The following is a 24769-nucleotide window of genomic DNA, read 5'->3' on the forward strand; positions in this document are numbered from 1 at the left end:
TTTCTTCCCATCTTCTTCTTCTTCTTCTCTTTTTTTTTCTATTTTCACAATTTCTTTTCTTTTCTTTATTGTTGTGCTGAGTAGGGGTGCGTTGTGGCATTTACACAGATTCTTACAACGTATCAAATATACACAACGAGCAAGAAGCAAAGCTCTCTCTGTATCCACAACTAACCAGGGGAAGAAGAGTTTGCAGGCCAACACGCCCGATCAGTCGCCCCTTAATGTTCTGCACAGCTCCACTTCTGAGCTCCTAGTAAGTTCTGCTTACAGGCACATAAAGGGACTCTGAACTCCACGCTCCCTCCTGCTGCATGACCAACTACCCCACACCCTGAAATGCACAGGAAATCTGGTGAGAAAATCCACACCCCTCCTGCACAAGCAGACCCCAGGGGCTCCCACCCAGCCAAGCCCTCTTGGACCTCAGACTCATGGAGGCTGCCTCACTGTGATGCCCAGATGGGGGTTGTCATTCATCTGTGATACCTCAGGGTTCTGTGCTTATTCTTCCAAACCATTTACCCCCCAGTATCTGACTTATCTACCACCACTGTGACAAGCTTTTCAATGGCACTCTGTGGATATTTGCCACATTAGGTGCATGGCTTGAAAGAACAGTAGTATATGGAACCTGATCTTCTATCATTTAAGGTAAATCAGAAAATCTCTAGGACTAATTTTCCACATATGATATTCTGACTTTCTACCAATTCACCTGTGTTTGGTACTTGCTGACAAACTGTAGTATTTAACAACCCCCTCCCACCCCCATGTCTGACTTTTTTTATGACACGAGATGCAGCACAGAGCCATGTCTTGACTTATGGACTCTGGGATGAACCCTCGTTGACTCTAACCCCTAGCTCTCCTAAGTCGGTCAAGCTGCTAGTTCTCCCCAAGTGTGAAGCTGAGATAGAACCTTGGTTAAGATTGTTTGGATAAAGAAATAAGTCAATACCTAATAGGGCTTAGAGTTTGTTATTAATTTTACTAATTCCCTTTCATCCCATTTCACCGACTTCTACTAGGCTTTCCTATATTTTTTTTCCTGGAATTATAGCAGTCACACTTCTCCTTTAACTTACTTAGGCTGCATTCCCAAATTATCCCCAATTATGACCTTCTAAAATTAAAAGGATACTTTTCACTAACAATATTCTTTCCTTACTCTCCTTACAATACACTTTCTGAAATTCTTTCCAAGGGCTCTGGAGACTTTATAGTCTCAGGTTGGTTATTAGCATCAGCAAAGTGAATTTCAGAAAGCATGAAGCAATTTTTTGTTCTCCTATTTCCTCTCAGAAATGAGCTTTTTCATGTACTTTTGCAATTTTTTTCTCAAGTAAGTACTCTCTCCCCCATATTCAAGATAACTTTTCAAATTAATATAATGATTTGTTCCATTCTAAGGGGTAATTATCTGTAATGTTTTATTTTTAGAGTAATATCCAGTAATTTTCAGAAGCTGGAGCTTGTCATAAAATCATTGAAAGATAAGTAATGTTTTTCTGACTGCTCCAGGAGAGCGGCCCAGTGGATTCCAAACCTGCTTGGGAAGTAGGCTTGGCACCCATGTTGCCAGTGTACATTAATTGTGGGGGAAATACATTGGGAAGTGTGTGAGATTGGGAGTGGGGAGGGAGGAAGGAGAGAGTACATTTGAATGAGAAAGAAAAGTTAGAAAATGTTTTTAGCAAGTAGGATATATTCATACTGTTAAAGGAATAAAAGGAAATTAAGCTTTGGAACATCCCTGGCCCAATGGACCAAACTTCTTTATGAATGGGAAAAAGCAAATGGGGTCCAGTCATTCAGAGATCCCCCTCAAATCTGTTTTCATTTTTGAGAGCATGTGGGTCAAAGATCCCATGTTCACTTTCCAAAATGCTCAAAGCAGTAAGTCCAGACAGAGCATGGGAGCCCCCACTAACAGAAATGGCAAACAATATGTCTGGTGGTCCCTGAGCATATGAGAGGTATGATACAAGTGAAATCTCATCTCCAAAATAACCAGAGCAAAAGGTTGGAGACATGGGTCAATCCGTAGAGCTTCTGCCTAGAAAGTAGGAAGCCTGAGTTCAAACTTCCCACTCTTTTTCCCAGTACTGGGAAAAAGAAAAACAAAACAGAAGAAGGAGAAGGGGAAGGGGAAGGAGAAGGGGAAGGAGCAAGAATAATTGTATTCTAAAGGCAGTGGGAAGCCTTTGAAAACTTTGGTAAGAGAAGTGGAAATGGTTGATTTTTATAGATTCCTTCCAGCAGTAGATTGGGATAAACTAAGATAAGTTGAGTAGAAACCAGTAAGAGGATAGTGTAATAACCTAGGCAAGTGAAGGTCTGCCTTTGGTGGCACAGGCTGGGATTCAGTGAGAGAGACTGTTAGAAGATCTAGCATTCTTCTTCCTGAAAGAGGCATTGATATATTTCTAGCCACATAAAAGGACTTAGGAAATCAACCACAATTATGCTTTATGATATGTGTGTGCACATGTGCACGTACATCTATTTGGGAGGTAAATGGTGTTACATTAATTTGATAGTTAAAGCTGGGTGATGGAGGTGGGTTTTTGGTCTATGTGACTGTAAATGAGTTTGAGGATTTTCCCATTTGTTTTCCCTTTTATAAACGATTGCCTCCCTTAGAAATTCCTCAACTTGAAGCTTTCAGTAAGTGAGATGTGGAATTAAGATAGACATTTTTGGATTTTTACCAAATGGTTCATGTAAGTTCATGAGCATCACTTGGTGCCAGATGGCCAAGAACAATTATCAAGCATTTCTTTAGACTTTAATGTTTTCAGAGAACTTTATGATAAGTGCCTAATTTAGCTTCACAGTTGCCTAGTAATAAGGGTGAGGGAAAAATAATAACCAGCAATCAAAGGCACATTTATGCAATTCACAAGGCTCTATGGATTCTCAATAAATATTATAAAGTAACTTAGCTGGTGCTGTGACTGAAATGGCTTTGGATCAGCAAACCTGTGGTGGTAGTAAGATTGGAATACATTCTCAATACCTTATAACAAGGTTCAGGAAGTAACAATTAGGGTATTGTGTTTATTTGAGAATTGAGAGCTAGGGTGCTAGACCTTGCATCTGTATCTCCTTCCTTCCAACAATTAAATCCAAAGGGCATTTTCATACCACTTTAATAGTTTAAGAAACTCAAGCCAGGTTAGTTCTGTGTTTGACCAGCCACTTAAGTTTGTAGAGTGAGAGACTGAAGCTCCAAGTGACTCACAATGCATGTCTTGAAACTGAGTGACGTTGTTCCTCTCCTTGCTGAGGTGGTGGGGTGGTTTCACTTCCTTGCCAGTTCTTTTGCGGCCTGTTATGGGTGTCTATGTTGTTTTATAAACTTTCTGTAATCTGTCTCTTGATAGGGATAAATATGTTTCAAATCTAATTTAATCCTTCTGTTTTCTAATGTGATTTCAATGAAGGCTTATTTCCAATGCAGTCGTTTTGCAATTATAGTGGAGTCTCAGCTTATGTGCGTTTAATTTATGTAAATTCAACTGTACATGTATAGCAAATAAAAAGGAGCTATTTAAATAGTGCAGAGGGTTCTGCCCCTGGTTCCAGCTATGAATACGTGCCCTAAAGTAACAGGAGAGATAAGATTCTGTTGTCTCTGTCTCCCAGGCCTTCACACCTTTTATAGGGTGAGAAGTTAGTCTGAGTGAGATTCTATTGTTTAAAATTACTTATTTTCCCCACAACATGGCCCTTAAGGATGAGTCTTTACTTCCCTTGTTAGACCTGACAAAGAATTCTCTGCTATGACATTGGAGAAGAGACTTTTAGGGGGATTTATTTATTCATTTACCAAACATTTAATAAGAATTTACTATGCCCTGGCTCTATTGTAGGTCCCGAGACCAGTGAACACTGAAAAAATTCCCTCACCCTGTGGAACTTACAGGATGGGGCTTTTGATATACAGAATGTCAGCGTCAATAGTCTGTCTACCAAAGGTGTTTTTAAGAGTAATAATGGTTTTGTGTGGTTGTCACTTACGTGCTAATTTTTAAAATCAAAGCCCTCCGTGCAGCCACTTTGGAGGACAGATTAGCAATTTCTTCCAAAACTGTACTTGATCTTAGCAAAAAGACTGAGAAGCAATTGCTTATTTCTTCCAAAACTAAACGTATCTTACCATATGATTCAGCAGTCACACTCTTTCCAAGTGAGTGGAAAACATGTCCACATAACATCCTGCATGTAGTGGTTGATAACAGCTTTATTCATAATGGTCAAAAATTAGAAGCAACCAACATGTCCTTCACTACATGAATGGATAAACTGTCATATGTCTGTACAGTGGAATCTCACTCAGTGCTAAAATGAAGTGAGCTATCAAGCCATTAAAAACACATGGAGGATCCTTAAATGCAAATTACCAAATAACAACAACAACAACAATAAAAATGCCAATCTGTAAAGGGTGCATATAATGAGAAGCCAAGGATATGACAAAAACAATTGTTGCCGAAGATTTGGGGGAAGGAGGAATGAATAGAAACAGCCTAGGGATTTTTAGTCAGAGAAAGTATTTTGTATGCTATTATAATGGTGTCGTTATACATTTTCAACCCAAAGAACATAATACCAAGAGTGAAGCCTGATATAAGCTATGGACTCTGAGTAATGGTTTGTCATTGTAATGGCCCATTGATTGTACTATTGTTAGGATACGCTACGTATTTAGGGGAAGATGTGGAGCACAGGAGGTATAAGGAAATACCTGTACTTTCCAATTCAATTTTGCTCTGAACCCCAAACTGCTATAATAAAGTATTATATATACATATATATGTGTGTATATATATACATATAACACACACACACACACACACACACACACACGCACGCATATATATGTCCAACTAGTCCCCTCTTCCCTATCGCAGCTACCCCCATACGAGCCACAATGCCTCCTGCATATATTTGTGGTAACCATTTTCTGATACTTGGGAAAATGCAGGTAGTTTTGTCACCCTCACAGAAGCGTTTGGTAAGATGCCATATTGTAGAGGATGATTGTGAAAGAAGGGCAACTGGCTATTAGGGACCTGGGTTGTTGTCATCCATCTGACCCCAGTCATCTCCGTGACTTCAGATAAGCAATTCCCCCACCCCCATCTGTGAAACAGTAAGATTCAACTGGCTCATCCACATGGCCTCATTTAGTCATTTCCTTAAAAGTATTTTTAACTGGATGACTAAGAAATTTTCCTAATCATTGAGTAGTATTAGAATAAAATCCCTTCAATGTATTGAATTGCAAGCTATATTTTCATTCCTTTAAAAACTGAAATGGTTAATGATAAGTAGATTCATTAGTGTTGTTGTGGGCTTCTGTTTGGAGCAGATTCTTACAGTCTCTTGTACCATTTTTCATAAATGGTTATAGGAATCGTTTTTTATTATTATGGTTAAAGTTTACTTACAATGTGTGACACTTTGCTTCTAGAGATTATTTTGGAGAAATTATTCAGTGTAAACTGTCAGTCAGGGATGAGAGGAAAGTCATTTTATCTTTAACTTATATCATACTATTTAAACATTAAGGAAATGATATAATGTATACCTATATGCCTACTACTTGAATTTACTAAATCATAAGATTTTTGCAATATTTACATCATAGTTGTTTAAACAATAAAATATTACCAATGTTTAAAACCTTATAAGGAAAGTTATCCTTAAAATAATTTGTCCATTTCTGTTTGTCAACCTATTACACATGTATCAGAAATAAAGTTTAAAAACATCTGTAGGCCTACTACCCAGAGAAGATTATAAGTACAGTTTTGGTAAGCTTACTTTGTCACACAGAGAATGTATACATATATATTTGGCAAGTATTGTCTCTTTATACTCATCTTATGGAAAAATTTAAACATAGAGGGAATAGAGCAGTGAGATCCTCTGTATTCCTAAGCCAGCTTCAGAAGTTATCAGTTCACGACCAGTGTTGGATACATCTCATAACTCTCCCAGGAGCAAATTCTACTCACAGTACACTTCTTCCTTAATATTTCAGTGTTTATCAACAGAAGTCAAGATCTCTTTTGTGTGTCTAACAATGGCATAATTATACCAAAGGTATCCTGGGTTTGAACCCAGAACCTCATACTTCCTAGACAAGCGTTCTATCACTTGAACCCCCCACCCCTCCTCCCCGAGTCGGTTTGATTTTAGTTTGTTTTTCAGATAGGGTCTTGCACTAACTTTGACCAGGCTGGCCCTGAGCCATGATTCTCTTACCTCTGCCTCCCCAGTAGGTGGGATTGCATGTGTGCCTCACCATGTGTGGTCATTAGTTATTGTTAGTTAGTATCATAAAATATTTATTCACTTTTCAAATCGCTGACTGCATGTTATACAGGTTGTTTGTAAATCAAGATCCAAGCACATTCTATTCATTGAAATTGACTTTTTCTCATGATTTTCTTTTGTATTGTAGGCTCCTTATCCTTGTCTGTTACTTTCCTTGTAATTTACTTGCAGATAATAGTAGAATTGTTAGTGCCACAGACAGTCCCTTGGGCTGCTGTTGCTGATTTCACCCTATGGTATTGTGCTCACCTGAACTCCTTGCAAGCTGGGATGGAAGCTAGCAGCCTGGTCTTAGCTTGCCTTTTTGACCAGACAACTTCATAGGTGCAGCTGTGTACTGTTCATCAGGAGGCACCTGGTGTCTTCTCTTTTATCAGTGACATTAATAGACACTGATAATTATTACCTAGATCTGCTATGTTGTCAGGATTATAAAATGTTGATATTCCAATTTTATTGTGTTGACTATATTTTTGGTGAAAAACTTCTGCATACGGAAATTTTATCAATATTTGATTATAAGTCACAGAGAAAGATAGGACGAGTGCTTGTTTTCTATTAGTTGCCTGTTTTTTCCTTTTCCTTTTTTTTAAATTTTTTACAAGTGCTGGGGCTAGAACCCAGTAGCCCTTTCCCTACTTGTCATTTTCAAAACAATTTGATTCTCTGTCTGTGACTTTGGTGTAGCTGTGACCAAAATAACTGAGAAAACAAGGAGTGAAGTATTACTTGGGTCATAGTTTTAGAGGTTTAAGCCATTTGTCCTTGGTTGTGTTGATTTGTGGACCATGTTGAGACAAACATCATTGCAATGTAAACAGGTGGCAAGCACAGCAAGCAGAGAGCTGACACAAGAAGGGGTCGGAGACAAGGTACTCCCAAGGACTGGCACGCAGTGACCTACTTTTTCCAGGTAGGTTGTATTTCCTGAAGTTTCCAGATCCTCCCAAAACAGTACTACCAGCTGGGGACCATGCATTCAAAACAGGAGCTCGTGAGCAACATTTCACACTCCAACCGTAACATTTTCTAAAGATGACCAAACAGAGGTCTATTCTTCTACTCCTTCCTATCATTATAAAGTCATAGGCTTAAATATATCTATGGTGCTTTTATTCTTTGCAGTTATTATTCTCATTGATGCCCTCATTTTCCTATCCTTAATTTGCATTTCTCATATTATGAGTGTTGCTGAGTTCAAAGGCTATTTGCATTTCTTTTTGTTTAAACCTCCTGTTGAGTTCCCCTTTCTTTTTTTTCTAGACATAAAGAGTTTTTCTTTTCTGTCTTTAGAAGATATTTGTACATTAGGAGTATTAACTGTTTGCTCTGATGTCATGAAAAGATTACCTTTCAGAAAATATCATAAGCAATGTGGGAAGGTAACTAACAAATAGGACAAACATGTTTATAATTGTATCACAAAGTTGAGTTCTGAGATCAGCAAGAAAGAGTACATCACAGTAACTTGATGTTCAGACCTGGGCTCCAGATTCTCCTGGGGTCTAATTTACACTCTGCGATGTTACACAAGTTTCTGGAACACTCAGAGCCATCTCTATCCACTTCATTAGTTTTTTTGGAAGAATTTCATGAGAAAATACCAGGTCAACGCAGTGGTAGCATGTTCAATTTAATAAATAATGGTTTCTGAGATTCTTCATGATAATAACTGCTACTAATGATAGTCAATCGTGCTTTCAGCAATAGCTTGGGAGTTGGTCAGTCATGTCAGTCCTCTGGTCCTCAGGTTCTCTGGGTTTACTGAACATGGCAATGTGCAGGCCATTTCCTAGTGGTCTGCCTTTCTTGTTCTATTCTGCAGTTAGCAAGGAAATGATATAGTGTTGTCCAGACATCAGTCAATGAAAGATGTCATGCATAAATCAGTCATTTATGTCCATGCACAGATAATAAATCAAAACCATGGCTGCATATTATGTTTTTACTTTGTGCCTCAAAGAAGTAAACATGAAACAGGTGGTGTCCATATTATTAAGACTTGATCTAGTAGGTGAGCCATAAACCCATGCCACACATACGACAGTCTTCCTTCTTTGAGTGTGGTTTTGGGGCTAGGCATTGAGCCTTTTCCTTGCTAGTCAAGCTCTCTCCTATGAGCTATACCCTCAGCCCACAATCTTTCTGTTCACCTGAAGTTCTTATAAACAGTAGTTGAGTTGGTGTTTTGCCCACTTAATAGGTAAGAAGATTCAAACTCAGACACAGCACTATTGTGTTCACTCAAGGCCCCTTAAGGAGACCTTATTTAAATCTAATGTTTACCCCTCTACATTCCTGTTATCTTTCTGGGATTTAGATGTCCTGCCTTGATGATATATTCTACATTACTGCTTTCCTATATTCTTTCTTGAGTAATGGCTAAGCTGACTTCAGTTAAGTCTTATTAAAGTCAAGATAAAATCCCAACCATCATTTAACAATGATGGTATTAGTAGTAAACCTTGCACACTCAACTCTTTGCTGGATGCTATTTTTTATTTGTGACAAGGTCTTGCTATGCATGTTGGCCTCAAACTTTTGATCTTCCTGCTTTAGCTTCCAGATAGCTGGGATTATAGGTCTGAACCACCACACCCAGTTCTGCTGTTTTGTTTTAAAATCAATTCTCACAAAGGACCCTTTGAGATGGATATTATTTTGATTTTGGTGTTGCACATGAATCACTGAAAGTTTAAATAACATACCCATGGACACAGCTAGTGAGCAGCTGAGCCAGGAATAAAACCCAGGTAGGAATCTAAAATTTTTAGCCAATATCATCTTTGCATTTCCTGGAATCAAAGCAAAATAGTAACCTTATTGTAGCCTCCCAGAATGACAGCAGTGTAATATCCTGGATCTAATTTGCACATGTCATGAAGAACAGGAGAGGCCAGTGTTCTAGAAAAGGTGAAGCTGATCTGCTTTGTTGATATCAGTGATTCTGATCTGTTTCTTTATTGCACTGAGGATCTGGAGATTTGTGGAAAGCTGTTGCTCAACATGGCACCTGGTTAGTCAATACTATGTGTCCAAGTAGTCGAACTGTTTCTCTGTGCCAGCAAGTAAGGGGTGGTGTGGTGAAGTCAGCCATCATCTGTGTTTGAGCTGATACAGAACAAGGACTGTCTGGATTTGAGGCCCGATCAGGTGGCGTAGTGTCTACATGGTGTGTTGTTGTATCTATATAGCCTGGTGGTGCCCAGCATGTTTGAGTCCTTATGGAGAGCTATGAGTGATTACATGAATCCTGCAAACAGGGGCTGTATTTAGGGAACTCACTTAAACTCTTGCTATTATTTAGGCTGGAAATGAGGACTGCTTTTCTGCCGACAACCAGTCATAGCAAATGGTGAGTCTGTATTTCTAGGTATCTAAAATAGAAAATGTCATATTTACAGGCGTTCTGGGTAGATTTACACAGAGGAGGTGAGGGTAGGCATTCTTCTGTGAATACTCAATAAGCAGGAAGGAAAATAAGGTGTGACTGCATTAGCAAGAGTTCAAGCATCTAAAAATAACTGGCGGTTTTCTGTAATTCTTCAAATCCAGCTGCACAGATTTTCCTTTTCTACTCCTTAGTTCAGATGTTGGGTATCCAAACTAGAAGTGAACAGAAAGCAAAGTCTTTAATATTTTAGCCAGCCCAAACTGGCAATCCCAGTTAGAGTTGAGCTCTTAGATCCCCAAAGTACCCCATGTCTGAGAGGCCTAACATAATGTCAGCTAGTAGAAAATGTAATCAATATTTTACAACCGAGACTGACTACCCATGGTGACTACTTCCTGTCTCAGGAAGCAAACTCACTACTGCTTTCAGTGCCTCCTCTTGCTCTTGGGAAGAATTGTGCTCTCTCCTGTCTGGATGCTTTCCCTCTCTTCCGCAGACTGACTGACCAATTTTCAGTTATATTTTTGGACACTGAAGTTTTCTTTTGGAGTTCCAACTGTGACATTTCTGAATGTTGGAACTGGGGTTGATCAGAAATAATGTCTAAGAGAGAATCAACTACGATTCTTAGCATGCTTGAAGAATGATAAGGAACTATCAGGTCAATTCTGACTTTGAATCCTGACATTGTCACTGTCTAGCTATGTTACTTCAACCAGAATTCTTTCTTGGCAGTTCTAGGGTTTAAACTTAGGGCCTTGGGGTTGTTGGGCAGGCACTTTACCACTCGAGCCACACCCCTAGTCCTTTTGCTTTAGGTATTTTTCAAAAAGGGTCTACCATTTATGCCTGGACCTCAATCTTCCTATTTATGCTTCCCATGCAGCTGGAATGACAGGTTCATGCAGCCATACCCGGATTATTTCCCCCCATGGGCTGACCTTGAACCAAGATCCTCCTGCTCTCTGCTTCCCAAGTAGTTAGAATTACAACACCTGGCCCTCAACTAAAGTTCTTAATGTCTCTAAACCTTGATCTCCTTGTACACAAATGAAGCAACATACTTGTTACGAGACACGGCTGGCAACATACATGCTGTGTGTGGGTATGTGAGGCACAACCTTGAATAACTGTGCTAGACCTGAACCATACTTCCTGAGTCATGAGAATATACAATTTCCATTAGAACCCTGTTGAGGTTTGAAAGGTAGTCATGGATTTAATGCTATAGTATGTCCTTACCTCCAAATATACTTCCGGTCAACACTCTTAATGAAGACTCTTACAGAGTTCCTAATACCTTTGTACCTCTCCCCAAATCCTCCTGGTCTGTATTCTCTGGACACCTACCTCTTTGGAGAGTGAGTCTGGGTGCTAGTTTATCTGTGAATGAGAGTCTACATGTGCCTTTGCTTCACAGGAATCATGTTCAACACAGACTAGCCATTAGAAAGGTGTGGTTGACACTTGGCCATTAGAGCAGTCACTAATTGGTACCTCTTGAAAAATGACACATTTGCTTTTCAGGCAAGGCTGCCTGACAGGTAGGATGCCACCCACCTATGTGACTAGCCCTCTATTCGTGCAGACTCTGGTGATTTAGGATGTATATTGTTCTTTCTTGACATGTTTCTTTTGACAATGTATTTTCTCAGTTTATTTTTACCAGTTAATAGCATTAGCCCCATTTGCAGCTTCCAAGGATTCCAGAGAAGCTGAGTTCTGAAGCTGTAAATTCTTAGTCAAACACCCTTTACTGTTCTATAGGGCATCTTGGTAATGAATAGTGGAGTTGTGGATTGAGTGAACGCTTTTATTTCTCTGCTGAAGGAGGGAAATAAACCAGGGTCAACTCCAAAGAGTTATGTGTTAGGTGAAGCATGGTGAGCAAACTAAGGAAATGACCTAGTTGCCAAGAATTATAGAACTGTCTCTAAATCAAGCAGAATTTAGGATACTGACATGAGTGCAACCTGTATTACTACTTAGAAGAATCAACAACTTTAGTGGAGTTTTTCATGTTTTCTCACACATAGACAGGCTAAGAAATTAGGGAGAAAAAAAAAACAGCTCCTGGAATGAAGACTTCATAAGGGCAGAAATAAAGTCTTTAATAGTTCCTGATATATCCCCAATACTTTAAAAAGTGCTTGGCAAACATTATGTACTTGCGAATATTTGACAAGTAAATGGATTTCTGGTCACATCCTTGAGTGATTTAGAATGGATTGTAAGTAATTTTTCCCTCAAGTAGCTTAACTATTTCTTATCTCAGGGTATAACTAAAATTGAAAGGTAGGTGACATATTTTTATGTTGTAACTATCTGTGTACATAGACAGTTTCTTATTATCAGTTAGGAACGAGGAAAGAAGGATGCATTTGAAAAGACTTGAGACTTAAATTCTCAAAGCAGTCAGCACAATTTCTTCAATAATCCCACATATCATTGTGCTGAATTACAGCATTGTTTGCTTTCCAACATTGTGTCTCTTGGCTTTGGGATCCAGGAATAATTGTAGACTATAACATAATGATTACCGGCTTGCTTTAAAACTGGGGCCAAGATCACCCCCAAATTGCTGGCTATCAGCAAGAAGACATGAAATGAACCAGGAAACTTGACTCTCTTGTGTTACATACTTCTGCCATCTGCCCCTAATGTGGGAGCAGCTAGGGTAACTGCAAACATCTGAGCCTGGAGATGGTCCAGTTAAAGTTGCCTGGGGTCACTGAGGGCAGCTAAAGCATTTCTATCTGACTAAAGATGGAAAAGATTCAGACTTGTGGGAAATGAGATGAAGGTAAATAAAACCATGAAATCCTGTGTCAAATATAAGCCTGCAAGAGTAAAAAAATAAAAACATCTTAAGGACAGAAAACATTTATTGTGTACTTACTTCATGCACGATAATGAATGATTTATCTGTGTGACTCAATTTCATTTTCATAAACATCCTAAAGGGATAGGTATCTATATCATCTCACTTTTACAGAAAAAAAATATGCGTTAGAAAAAACTAGATGTCTTGATACGTAGAGAAGTTGAAGATTTTCACAGTAGTAGAATTAGGATGGGAATTTTGTCATTATCCCCAAAACCTAGCTCTTTAACATTGTACTGTATTTCCTAACCAGTTTTAGACTACTGAGAATAAGGGAGCCTTTCATTAATTAAAATAGAAAATAATCTGTTTTCAGAGTTGACAATCTTAGAGGATATGTGTTTTAGCCTAGTGAAGAAACAGGCTTCCAGGGAGAGGAAAGGACCATCCCCAAAACACACATCTCTTCCCTTTCCCTTGTCTAACCCTAAATTTGTTTTTCTTGTATGCCTTCTAGTTAGGCAGGGACTGAGATTTCAGAGGACAAGAAATAATGGCATGGGAGAAAAGGCAGAGAACAAAGAAAGACACAGTGAAATGGACAGTGAGACTGCAATATTAGGATGTACGCTGGTCATCCCTACATGTAAACATGTGCTCTTTGAATGTTTCTGAAAGATCCTTTTGGAGTTTTGTGCCATGTCCACAGATGTCTATAGTATACGTCTTCTGTGTCACATGCCAGACTACACAAACCTCTTTCCTAGGCTCAATACCAGAAGACATTATGTAGTCAGTGCTACATAGTTGTCAAGGCTCCTGAAGATTGGATGCTTTGGGTTTGTACCAGGTTCAGCCATTTATCAGCTGAATAACCTTGAAAAGGGTTATTTAAGCTTCCCATTCATTCATTCATCCATTCATCCATCCATCCAAAAATATTTACTGAGCTCCACCTTTGTACTAGGTTTAAGAGAAGTGTTTAACATACAGCATGATACCAAAGGTAAATTTCCTTGCTCACATGGGGCTTATGTTTTATTGTTGGAAACCAAATAATAAATGAATAAATATGTAATCTATCAGACTTCCCTAGGTTCAGAGAAAGAGAAATGAGAGATACAGTAAGGGTAGTTTAAAATAGGATAATTAGAAGATATTCATTGGAAAGGTAACATTTGAGCAAAGATAGGAAAGAGTAAGGGAAAAAAAGTTTTCCAGGTAAAGGGAATGACAAGTTCAAGGGCTTCCAATAAAGTTGGAAGCATGTTGAAGGAAGAGCATGGCTAGACAGAAAGTGAGAACAGTAGTAGCAGACCTGTGTCAAGGCAGACCTTCTTGGCCACTGATAGGACTTTGAGTGACAAGGAAAGTTTTTGAGCAGTGATGTGGTGTTGCCTTACTGAGAATCTAGATCACAGTGACAGTCATGGCCTGAGACACCTGCTATGTAGGCATATAAATCTATCATGCCTTGAACTAAGTAGTAAAGGAGGTGAACTGTTCAGTTGCTGGATCCATTAGGAAGACAGGACCACCTGAATTTTCTGACAAAGTGGAGCAAATTGGATGTATATGAGAGACAAAAGTAAAGGTTGATTTGGAGGATTAGAACCTGGTAAAGAAACTGTCACTGTCTGAGAAGGAATAAGTGAAGAAAAGGGTGGGCTTTACTTACATTGTAGTGATGGTTATAAAGGCAAATTCAGTTTGGGTGTGTTATATCTGGCATGTCTATTAGAATTCCAATTAGAGTTACTGAGTAGTCAGTTGATAGGAGAGTCTGGACTTCAGGGAACTATCTAGATCTAGAAACAAATCTCAGATTTGACAGTATATAAGTAATATCTCAAATCAGGGATTGGAAGAGGTTCCTGGTGACAAAGTACAGAGAGATGGCTCAGGATTGAATCCCAAGAAAATCTCGTTAGGTACTTAGAGGTCAAAGAGATGTAATGGAGGTAACCATGATGGAGTAACAGCTAAAATACCAATTGTAACAGGCACAGCTAGTATCTTAGAAGCCAAATTAGGGAATTATTTCAACATGGAATAATGCATCACTCCCTGATCCTACTTGATCTTAGACCAGTAGTAAGCACATTGCTTGTGTTTATAAAATATTTGTATACTTCATGGATAGAAATCTGCCACAGCTAATGAATCATCCTGGCAAAATAACTTTTTCTCCCTGATTCTAGTTTTCCCTATAAGTTAAGAGCAAATTGGTCTAGTTATGTCCTAAAACATCCTTCCAGCCTTTATACTATCACTGTTCTTTTTTTTTTTTTTTTTGCAGTAATGGGGATTTGAACTTAGTGTCTTGTGTTTGCTAGGCAGGTGCTCTACCACTTGAGCCATGGTAGAAATCTTTTTTTTTTTTTTTTTTTTTATATTTGACTTTAGGTGGAGAGTTACTGGGTTTTGAATGCAGGGCCTCATGCTTGCTACACAGGCACTCCAGCACTTTTTTTTTTCATTTTTCTTTTATTATTCATATGTGCATACAAGGCTTGGTTCATTTCTCCCCCCTGCCCCCACCCCCTCCCTTACCACCCACTCCACCCCCTCCCTCTCCCCCCCAATATCCAGAAGAAACTATTTTGCCCTTATTTCTAATTTTGTTGTAGAGAGAGTATAAGCAATAATAGGAAGGAACAAGGGTTTTTGCTGGTTGAGATAAGGATAGCTATACAGGGCATTGACTCACATTGATTTCCTGTGCGTGGGTGTTACCTTCTAGGTTAATTCTTTTTGATCTAACTTTTTCTCTAGTACCTGGTCCCCTTTTCCTATTGGCCTCAGTTGCTTTAAGGTATCTGCTTTAGTTTCTCTGCATTAAGGGCAACAAATGCTAGCTAGTTTTTTAGGTGTCTTACCTATCCTCACCCCTCCCTTGTGTGCTCTCACTTTTATCATGTGCTCATAGTCCAATCCCCTTGTTGTGTTTGCCCTTGATCTAATGTCCACATATGAGGGAGAACATACGATTTTTGGTTTTTTGAGCCAGGCTAACCTCACTCAGAATGATGTTCTCCAATTCCATCCATTTACCAGTGAATGATAACATTTCGTTCTTCTTCATGGCTGCATAAAATTCCATTGTGTATAGATACCACATTTTCTTAATCTATTCGTCAGTGCTGGGGCATCTTGGCTGTTTCCATAACTTGGCTATTGTGAATAATGCCGCAATAAACATGGATGTGCAAGTGCCTCTGGAGTAACAGTCTTTTGGGTATATCTCCAAGAGTGGTATTGCTGGATCAAATGGTAGATCGATGTCCAGCTTTTTAAGTAGCCTCCAAATTTTTTTCCAGAGTGGTTGTACTAGTCTACATTCTCACCAACAGTGTAAGAGGGTTCCTTTTTCCCCGCAACACCTGTTGTTGGTGGTGTTGCTGATGATGGCTATTCTAACAGGGGTGAGGTGGAATCTTAGTGTGGTTTTAATTTGCATTTCCTTTATTGCTAGAGATAGTGAGCATTTTTTCATGTGTTTTCTGGCCATTTGAATTTCTTCTTTTGAGAAAGTTCTGTTTAGTTCACGTGCCCATTTCTTTATTGGTTCATTAGTTTTGGGAGAATTTAGTTTTTTAAGTTCCCTGTATATTCTGGTTATCAGTCCTTTGTCTGATGTATAGTTGGCAAATATTTTCTCCCACTCTGTGGGTGTTCTCTTCAGTTTAGAGACCATTTCTTTTGATGAACAGAAGCTTTTTAGTTTTATGAGGTCCCATTTATCTATGCTATCTCTTAGTTGCTGTGCTGCTGGGGTTTCATTGAGAAAGTTCTTACCTATACCTACTAACTCCAGAGTATTTTCTACTCTTTCTTGTATCAACTTAAGAGTTTGGGGTCTGATATTAAGATCCTTGATCCATTTTGAGTTAATCTTGGTATAGGGTGATATACATGGATCTAGTTTCAGCTTTTTGCAGACTGCTAACCAGTTTTCCCAGCAGTTTTTGTTGAAGAGGCTGCTATTTCTCCATCGTATATTTTTAGCTCCTTTGTCAAAGATAAGTTGGTTATAGTTGTGTGGCTTCATATCTGGATCCTCTATTCTGTTCCACTGGTCTTCATGTCTGCTTTTGTGCCAGTACCATGCTGTTTTTATTGTTATTGCTTTGTAATATAGTTTGAAGTCAGGTATTGTGATACCTCCTGCATTGTTCTTTTGACTGAGTATTGCCTTGGCTATTCGTGGCCTCTTGTGTTTCCATATAAATTTAACAGTAGATTTTTCAATCTCTTTAGTGAATGTCATTGGAATTTTGATGGGAATTGCATTAAACATGTAGATTACTTTTGGGAGTATCGACATTTTTACTATGTTGATTCTACCAATCCATGAGCATGGGAGATTTGAACTTAGTGTCTTGTGTTTGCTAGGCAGGTGCTCTACCACTTGAGCCATGGTAGAAATCTTTGTTTTTGTTGTTGTCATTTTAGTTATTTTTTTGGATAGGGTCTCCTGTTTATGCCTGGGCTGACCTTGTACCATGACTCCCATCTCTATCTCATGTATAGCTGGGATAACAGACATGTCACCATTATGCTGAGATTCTTTGTTGAAAACTGTAACAGGCATTATACATTTTTATGTCAATTAGTATTTAAAGTATCTTTAGTATATTAACTTTAATTTTTGATTTTGTTAATATAAATCTCTTTTCATTCGTGATTTTGTAGACTTGGAAGAAACCTCCATCCTGAGGGACTTAAAGAAGGCTATACTGAAACCGGTGTGGAGGTCAAGGATACTATCCCTTTGTTAGTGGCCTAAGCAGGTGATCTCAGTCTCAATGTTGCCCTGAAGTGTCTAAGATTCAAGAAAATTAGAGCTGCAAAGGTATGGACTTGTGATTTTTAACACCTTATTTTTTAAGGTAAATATATTTAAAATAAACCATTTTTATTGTCTTATCCCACCCACCTCTTCTCTTTCCTTCATCCCTTGCTCATTTTAAGAAAAGATCATTTCTTTTGCTCCAAGATGGTAGAGTTGATAGAGATACAGTAGGGGAAACAGGCGGAAGGCTGCACTGCTCCAGCAATGAAGAGATGGCCACAGAGCCATCAGACAAAGCATGCAGAGATTTATCCAGGTGTCTCTGATAGAAAAGAGAAATTGGGGTAAATACTGATGTGATAAATGACTTAAGGTAAAAAGATGAGTAAAGAAATAGTGCCGTTTATATTATACTGATTGTTTGTATTTTTCATATTTTCCACATCTGTGGGAAACTTCAAAAAGCTTTGTAATTTCTTAGGGTCTTCAGGGGGATCTGTCTTTGTGTTTCTTTTGGATATGTACCTATGCTGGGATAGTTTCTTAGTTCAAGTCAAAAGACCTCAATATTTTCTTTAACAATGACAAGCATCATGATGACAGTCATTAGATGTAATTAACAAAAATATCTGTACACAATATGTACACATTTATAATAAGTATATAAATGTGTCATTTGTTGAATGTCATCTCATTTCTCTCTATATATAAATGTATGTTTTTCTGTGTGTACATGTTTATGTGTGTATATATATGGAGGGTGTTGGGGATGGATAGATGGAGGAAAAGAGAGAGAGTGCTCAGAGCTACCATTTGTCCAGTGTTCCCATGAGTCAGAGATCATTCTCTGAGCTTTGAAAAAAGTATATCACATGTACAAGTCATACCAACCATTTGGAATAGGGATTTCTATTTAGGAAAAGAGGGGAGATAAGTTTTTCAAAGTTTTCTAAGACTGTGTACTGAGGAAAGGTCAGGGTCCAGACTCATTAGACTTTGTCTCTATGCTCATTTGATAGAATAGTAGGATTTCATTTGCTGCCGGTTAAAAGTACTCTGGGAAAAATGGTTTAACAGCTTAGGACCACATGGTATATCCAAGGAAACTGTAAGATATCTTGGGAAAGTCCATTGGTAATTCATTTGCTGCTCCTTTAATCCTCAAAAAGGAAAGAAAGAATCCAGCATAGTGGTACATGACTGTAAACTTAGCACTTAGTACATGACTGTGTGGGGCACAGGCAGGAGGATTGTGAAGTCAAGGACAGCCTGGGCTACAAAGCAAGTCTATGTCTCAAAAAAAGAAACAAAACAAACAAAAACCTTGAAAACAAAATGAAAAAAAGAAATGAAAATGAAGGGAGTTGGGAGAGAGAGGGAGTAGGAGGGAGAGAGGGGGAGAGAGAAAGAAAGAAAGAGAGAGAGAGAGAAAGGAAGGAAGGAAGGTAGGTAGGTCAAGGCTTCTGAGAGCTGGGAGAACAATGTAGGCAAGGAATTGGCTCCCTTTTTATGGCACCATCATCCACTCATAAGTCATGCATTTGTGCAAGGTGGAGACACAGAGCTAGTGAGGATGAAATTTGTCACAGCCACAAGCCTGCTGTCATTTTGTCTGAGTTTCTCACTGTTGGAGTAAGTGTGGTGTTTGCTTCCAGCTGGTCATGAATGAATCTTCTTTTGAGGAAGAAACACATCCTTTCCATCCGCTTTTCCAAATACCAGTGGTGACTGTGCTCTGATATTCCTCTTGCTCATAATATCTCTAAAAATGACGTGAGCTTGTGAGGGAAATCATTTCAACATTCCTCCTCTTCATTCAGGGAAATTTTCTTTGTGTTTAAAAATTTATTTTGGAAAGGAGATAAATTATTTTCTGTCCTGTCAAAGGGAATCTTTAAGTAGTTTGAGTGTAAATATCAATTAGAAATTCTTTTTCCATTAGTGTGATTTCAAAGGCCAAATAATATAGCAATCAGAAAAGACGCACACATACACACAGCGTACCTCTTTTGGTCCTTGTATAGTACAAACATTCTACATAATAGATGTGTGGTTCTCTCTCCCACATATCCTTGATCTATATTGGAAAAGGAAGCTGAAAAGCTCTTCCCTCTGTCCTAAAAATCGAGAGGAGCTTACAGGGTTGGACTGGGATTTTGATGACTTATTTCTTTGCTTTGAGAGTGTGGATCTTTAATTCAGAATGTCTGTCCTGTGAAGATTATTTACCTACATGCCAACTACTTAAAACATAAATTCAGTAAAGTTTTAAAAGACTTGGCTATAAAAACGTTCATGGTATAGCGACCAACCAACTGCGAAGGGAAAATTAAGCTCTCTCTTACGGTTGACCAGGATGCAGGGGGCCGTGCATGTTTGTCACAGGGCTCCATTCAACTGTAGCATATATAAATATGGGCATGACCTTGCTCACAAACCAAACTCCAGTTCTCAGGAAGAACGAAGACAGCATTGATATGGTCCATCTACCACAGTGCTCCCTGGCTCCCAAGATGTGGTCCATTCAAGTGAGGCAGACAGTCCAAACCAACGGCTATTCAAAAGACCTTAGAAAAGGCAAATCGGACTTCTAATAAAAGTTCTGCATGAACATTACAAAAGCAATTTTGTTCTTCTGAGTTGGTACTGTTTCAGATGTGGTCCATAAGCCAGGAGCATCAGTATAATCTGAGCTGGGAAGTCATGCAGAGGCTCAAGCTATTTCCCAGACTTGCTACATCAGAATTTCTTGATGGGATCCAGGCTTTTAAAAAATTATTTATTTAATAAAGTCTCCACATGTTTCATAGGCTTTGGTAAGATTTGAAAAAGGAATGCTGACCTATTCCCTATCTCTGAAAAATAAGGAAATGTAGAAAAATGTCATCTCTTAAAACTAGGAAGACCCAATAACATTAATGATCAGTACACCTTAGTTCGTGTACAAGTGTATATTAGTAAGTTTATATGTGAACACTCACATGTATGACATCAAAAGGGAAAAAATTAAAAGCCATAAGAAAAACTACAGGAGTGTTAGTCATTTTACTTGAAATATAAAAAAGTGAAAAAAACATAAAAAAATTAAAGCTAAAATAGATGCCATTATAAATAAATTGGTTAGTGAAACAAAGTAGAGAATTCTAATATGGGTATGCCACACAGTCAATTGACTTTCAACGAGTGCACCAAAACTATTCAATGAAGCTAGCCAAATCGCTTCAAAAATAGTGTGAACCAATTAGATATGTGAGAAATAAAGACCCTCGATCTTTACCTCACACCAGACACAAAAAATTAATTTAAGTCAGATCATAGGCTGAAATAATAGAAGCTAAAACAACAAAGATAAACTAGAAGAAAAGCCAGAATAACTTTGTAACTTCAAAAGGCAAGGACTTCTTAGAAAGGACAAAAAAATCACAAAGGCTAAGAGGAAGGCTTCCTGAGAATTAAAAGCTCCTACTAATCAAAAATACTGCCAAGAAAATGGACAGGCCACAGATCCATTTCTGGGAGACATATTTTCCTCTGTCTGGGAGAAAATATTTATAATACATGTATCTCACATGTGTATCACCAAGTATTTCATAAATCCAAAATAGAAGATGTTGATAAACCCAAGTAATGGGGCTCCTCCTCTTTGTTGTGAAGGAAATGCAAATTAAACTTTAATGCTGAATTACTGTTTACCTGGCAGAATTGACAGCACCTCCTCATTATATGAAAAGAATGCATGTAGAGAAGCCTGGATTCTCACACATTCCTGGTAGAATTCTAAACCGTCCCAATCACTTTGAAAAAGCAATTTGGTAGTTGATTACAAAATACAAGGGTAAACCCTAAGGCCCAGAAATTCCACTCCTGTGTTTATTCAAGGCAATGAAAATGTTTGTATGCATGTTTATAATAAGCTTTAATTATAATAACTGAATGCTTAAGTCAACTCAAATGCTCATCAATAGGAAAATAGATAAATTCTGATATATTCACAATGTGAAATACCAGCCAACAATAAGAAATAACAGGGACAAATGTCAAAGAAAAGAATGAAGTAGGAAAGAAACCAAATACCAAAAAAGGCACACTCATTGTAGGACTGCTCTTATATGTATTTATAGAGTAGTCAGAGGTAATCATGGATGATTGGGTGGGCTCAGTGTTTGCTTCTGGTGGCTAATTGCCATGGAAGTGTGCATCTGGGAAACTTCTGTGATGACAGAAATGTTCTGCGCCCTGATACGCACTCCTCAAAAGTGATTAAATGAAAGACTTATTAAACATTTCACTCTGTGTAAATGACACCTTAATTTCAAAATGCATCAAAATCTTTTTAGAAACCTTTATTAAGTACTTTGTCAAAAGTACTTTCTTTTACATGCATAAACTCGTTAAATCTCTGAAACCTCTTTCGGGAATAGGTATTATTGTCCCAAATTTACAGATGTGGAAGCTGACCCTCTGAAATGTAATGTAAGTTGGCCCAATACACTGCTTATTCACAGACACTGAATTCAAGGGTATCTGCATCTGGCTCCAAACCGACCGTGTCACCATCTTAATTCCAAGTGAAGTGTGTGGGAGCAGTACTCTGGGAGCCTTCCAGGATGCCAGTTTCGGACAATAGTTGTTAAACGGATGAATGATGTATTTTACTAGTAACTTTGGAAAGGTACAAAGTTAATGGCAGTCAGCTAATACTGTAGTATTACAATAGCCTGTGATACTAGCTACTTGGGAGGCTGAGATCTAGAGGCTTGTGTGTCAAGGCCAGACAGGTCAAAAAGGTCTTGAGACCCCATCTCAATGGAGAAAAGCTGGGCATGGTGTTTGTACCTAGCATTGCAGTGACAATCTCTCCTGGCCAGCTGGGGGAAAAGCAAGAGTCTCTTTTTAAAATAAGCATGGCAAAATGGGTTTGGCATGGCTCAAATGGTAGAGCACCTGCCTAGCAAGCAGGAAGCCCTGAGAGCAAATCCTAATACTACTAATTTACAAAATGGTATTAGTAAATATTGCTCCTGCCTTCTAGGATCATTGCTTGAAAGCACTGTAATCCTTGTCTGCTTCTCAGTCAGGGCGATCCTTCTCCATCGTGGAACAAGAGAGAAGTGGTACTCCGGAATAGGCAGTTTGGAAATCATGGTGACTGGCTGGGGTTGTGGTACCTAAGAAAGAGCACTGCGGTGAGACTGCCTTGCTTCAGCCCAGGCTCCTCCCCTTTCCGGTTTGGGACCAATGGCCAGTCACTGAGTTGCTCCAAGCCTCAGCTCTTCAAGGATGGAGATGAATTTCTGGGAATCATACCCTCCTAATACAAAGCGCTAGTTTGGGCTTGTCTTTTTTTGTTTTATTTATTGTTGTGCTGGGTGGGGGTACATTGTGGCATTTACAGAAGTTCTTACAATATTATCAAATATATCACTTTTGAATTTACCCCCTCCTCCATTCTCCTTTATGTCCCCCTCTCCCAATTCCTGGAATAGTTTCAAAAGATACCATTTTTCCATTTACACAAATGTGTACACAGCATTTGCACCATATTCACTCTCCTACAACACGCCCCCCCCCCCTCCCGCAGACAGATAGCTACACAGGGAGTTTCCGTGTGGCACTTTTCTGTACATATGCAGTATAGCTCGATTTGGTTCTTCTCCTTTATTTTTCTAAGGGACTAAGGTAACTTAGTCCCTTTGTTACGGTGGTTCAACCAGTTTAAAAATTCTATATTCATTCTTGTATAGAAAATATGTTAACCATGTTCACCTTCTTAACTTTCTTCTTTTACGCTCCCCCTCTCATCTGTAAACTCTCATTAGTGTGACTTTGGGCTGGTTCCTTACAAGCCCTGTTTCTCAGTTTTAGAAATCATCTGAGCGGTGACAATCCTAGGCTTGCGACAATCCTGGTTTGTCACTATGTTATCTCTGCATTCATTAATTTCAGCTGATAGCAAAACATTTTCTTAAAAGTGAATCTGTTCCATTATGAGAATTTGGAACCTCTGAATGAAGTGGACACTATTGCTGAAGGGAAAAAAGGCATTTAATTAATATGTAGGAAATTATGTTGAGGAAAAACCATCATTAAATGTAAGTGTTAGGCTTTACCAGCCCAGAGTGATTGAAAGGGAGCCTGAAACTATTTACCATGTTCAACAGATAACCAGCAAGGTTAATTGTCTTGGGGACACAGAAGAGCTGGATTTCTTTGTGTGCCTCCACAATTTGTGATACTATCATATTAGTTTTTCATGTGATGTTGACATCTGTCTTTATTTTAGCTACATTTTTTAAAGTCTTGATTTCCAGAGTATAATTTAAAAGCCAGAAAATTGAAAATGTGTGCAAGCTAGCAGAGCACTATACTGATAAATTAATTAGCCTATTCCCAACCTGCTATATAAATAAAAAAAATCTTTATGTATCTCTAAGAAGTGGTTCCAAAGGGAAATTACAAGCTGATTTGAGGGACTGATTTTGTTTTTGTTTCTGACAGTCACTATTAAGGGCAGGAGGTAGAGACTCAAGAAGAATGACCTTTTAGATACTGGTGTGTGTGCATTGGGTATATTTTCCCCTGTGGGGTCTTTCTCATCAATAAAGTCTAATGTTAGTTTTGTATATGTCTTGGCATTCTTGTGGATCACTTGTGCACTTGTCTGTTTCCTTTGGATGTGGAAATAACGTTTTTTAAATTCTCTATGCCTCACAGCAAAGCAGAACTGTAGCTAACTTATCAAGTCTTTCTGTTATGCTTTTCTTCAGCCCTAACTGAGTTTCTCCTGGAATTCATCATGCACTGAAATTTTGTCTCAGATAATAAATATCTTAGTGTCAAACATGAGAGGATCAGCAGAACTGAGCTACACTTTCTTGTGAATAGAGAATAATCCAGAATGTTGTTTTTCACAGCTGGTTTTATTTGTTTTTTTATTTGGTTGACACCAAGCACCTTTCACGAGCCAGTAGTTAGGCCAACGTTTGCCACTTCATACCTACCCTTCTTTTGTGTCTCAGTTTCCTCCTATGTAAAATGGATATTTGGATCAGATAGGGCTAAGGATGACCTAGAGCTCAGTGTATGTTCCATTTGCCTTCAATTTCAAAGGAATTAATAATTAATGGGGACACAGCATCACTCTCTGAATATGTGTGACACCTATCTATACACGTCAGTTCTAACATGGAATATGAACTTCCAAACAGATGGAGCTAGAGAAAATTTGTATAAGCTCTATACAAGATATCATGCTGAATTTTAGCACTTCTGCTAGATGATAAGACCTTAGCAAAGCATCAAAAATGCCTTATTGAGGACATAGTGTCATTTTTCCATCTCCTTGTCTACATAGTCACAGTCTAGTGTCACATGTCTATTTTCTTTCTCCCTTTAGTAATGGCTC

The 24769-nt window shown here is 38.5% G+C and overlaps 1 protein-coding gene across 6 annotated transcripts in view; it reads left to right on the top strand.

The window, feature by feature from the left end:
- Sgcd (sarcoglycan delta) overlaps positions 1-24769 on the top strand; it is a 940103-nt gene that overhangs the window by 346469 nt on the left and 568865 nt on the right. For all 6 annotated transcript variants that reach the window (XM_074057632.1, XM_074057628.1, XM_074057629.1 and 3 more), the window contains one exon: positions 17265-17424. The gene's annotated coding sequence lies outside the window, so the exon portion shown is untranslated. The remainder of the gene's footprint in view (positions 1-17264; positions 17425-24769) is intronic.

Source organism: Castor canadensis, chromosome 16 (assembly GCF_047511655.1).
Source record: "Castor canadensis chromosome 16, mCasCan1.hap1v2, whole genome shotgun sequence".
NCBI lineage: Eukaryota > Metazoa > Chordata > Mammalia > Rodentia > Castoridae > Castor > Castor canadensis.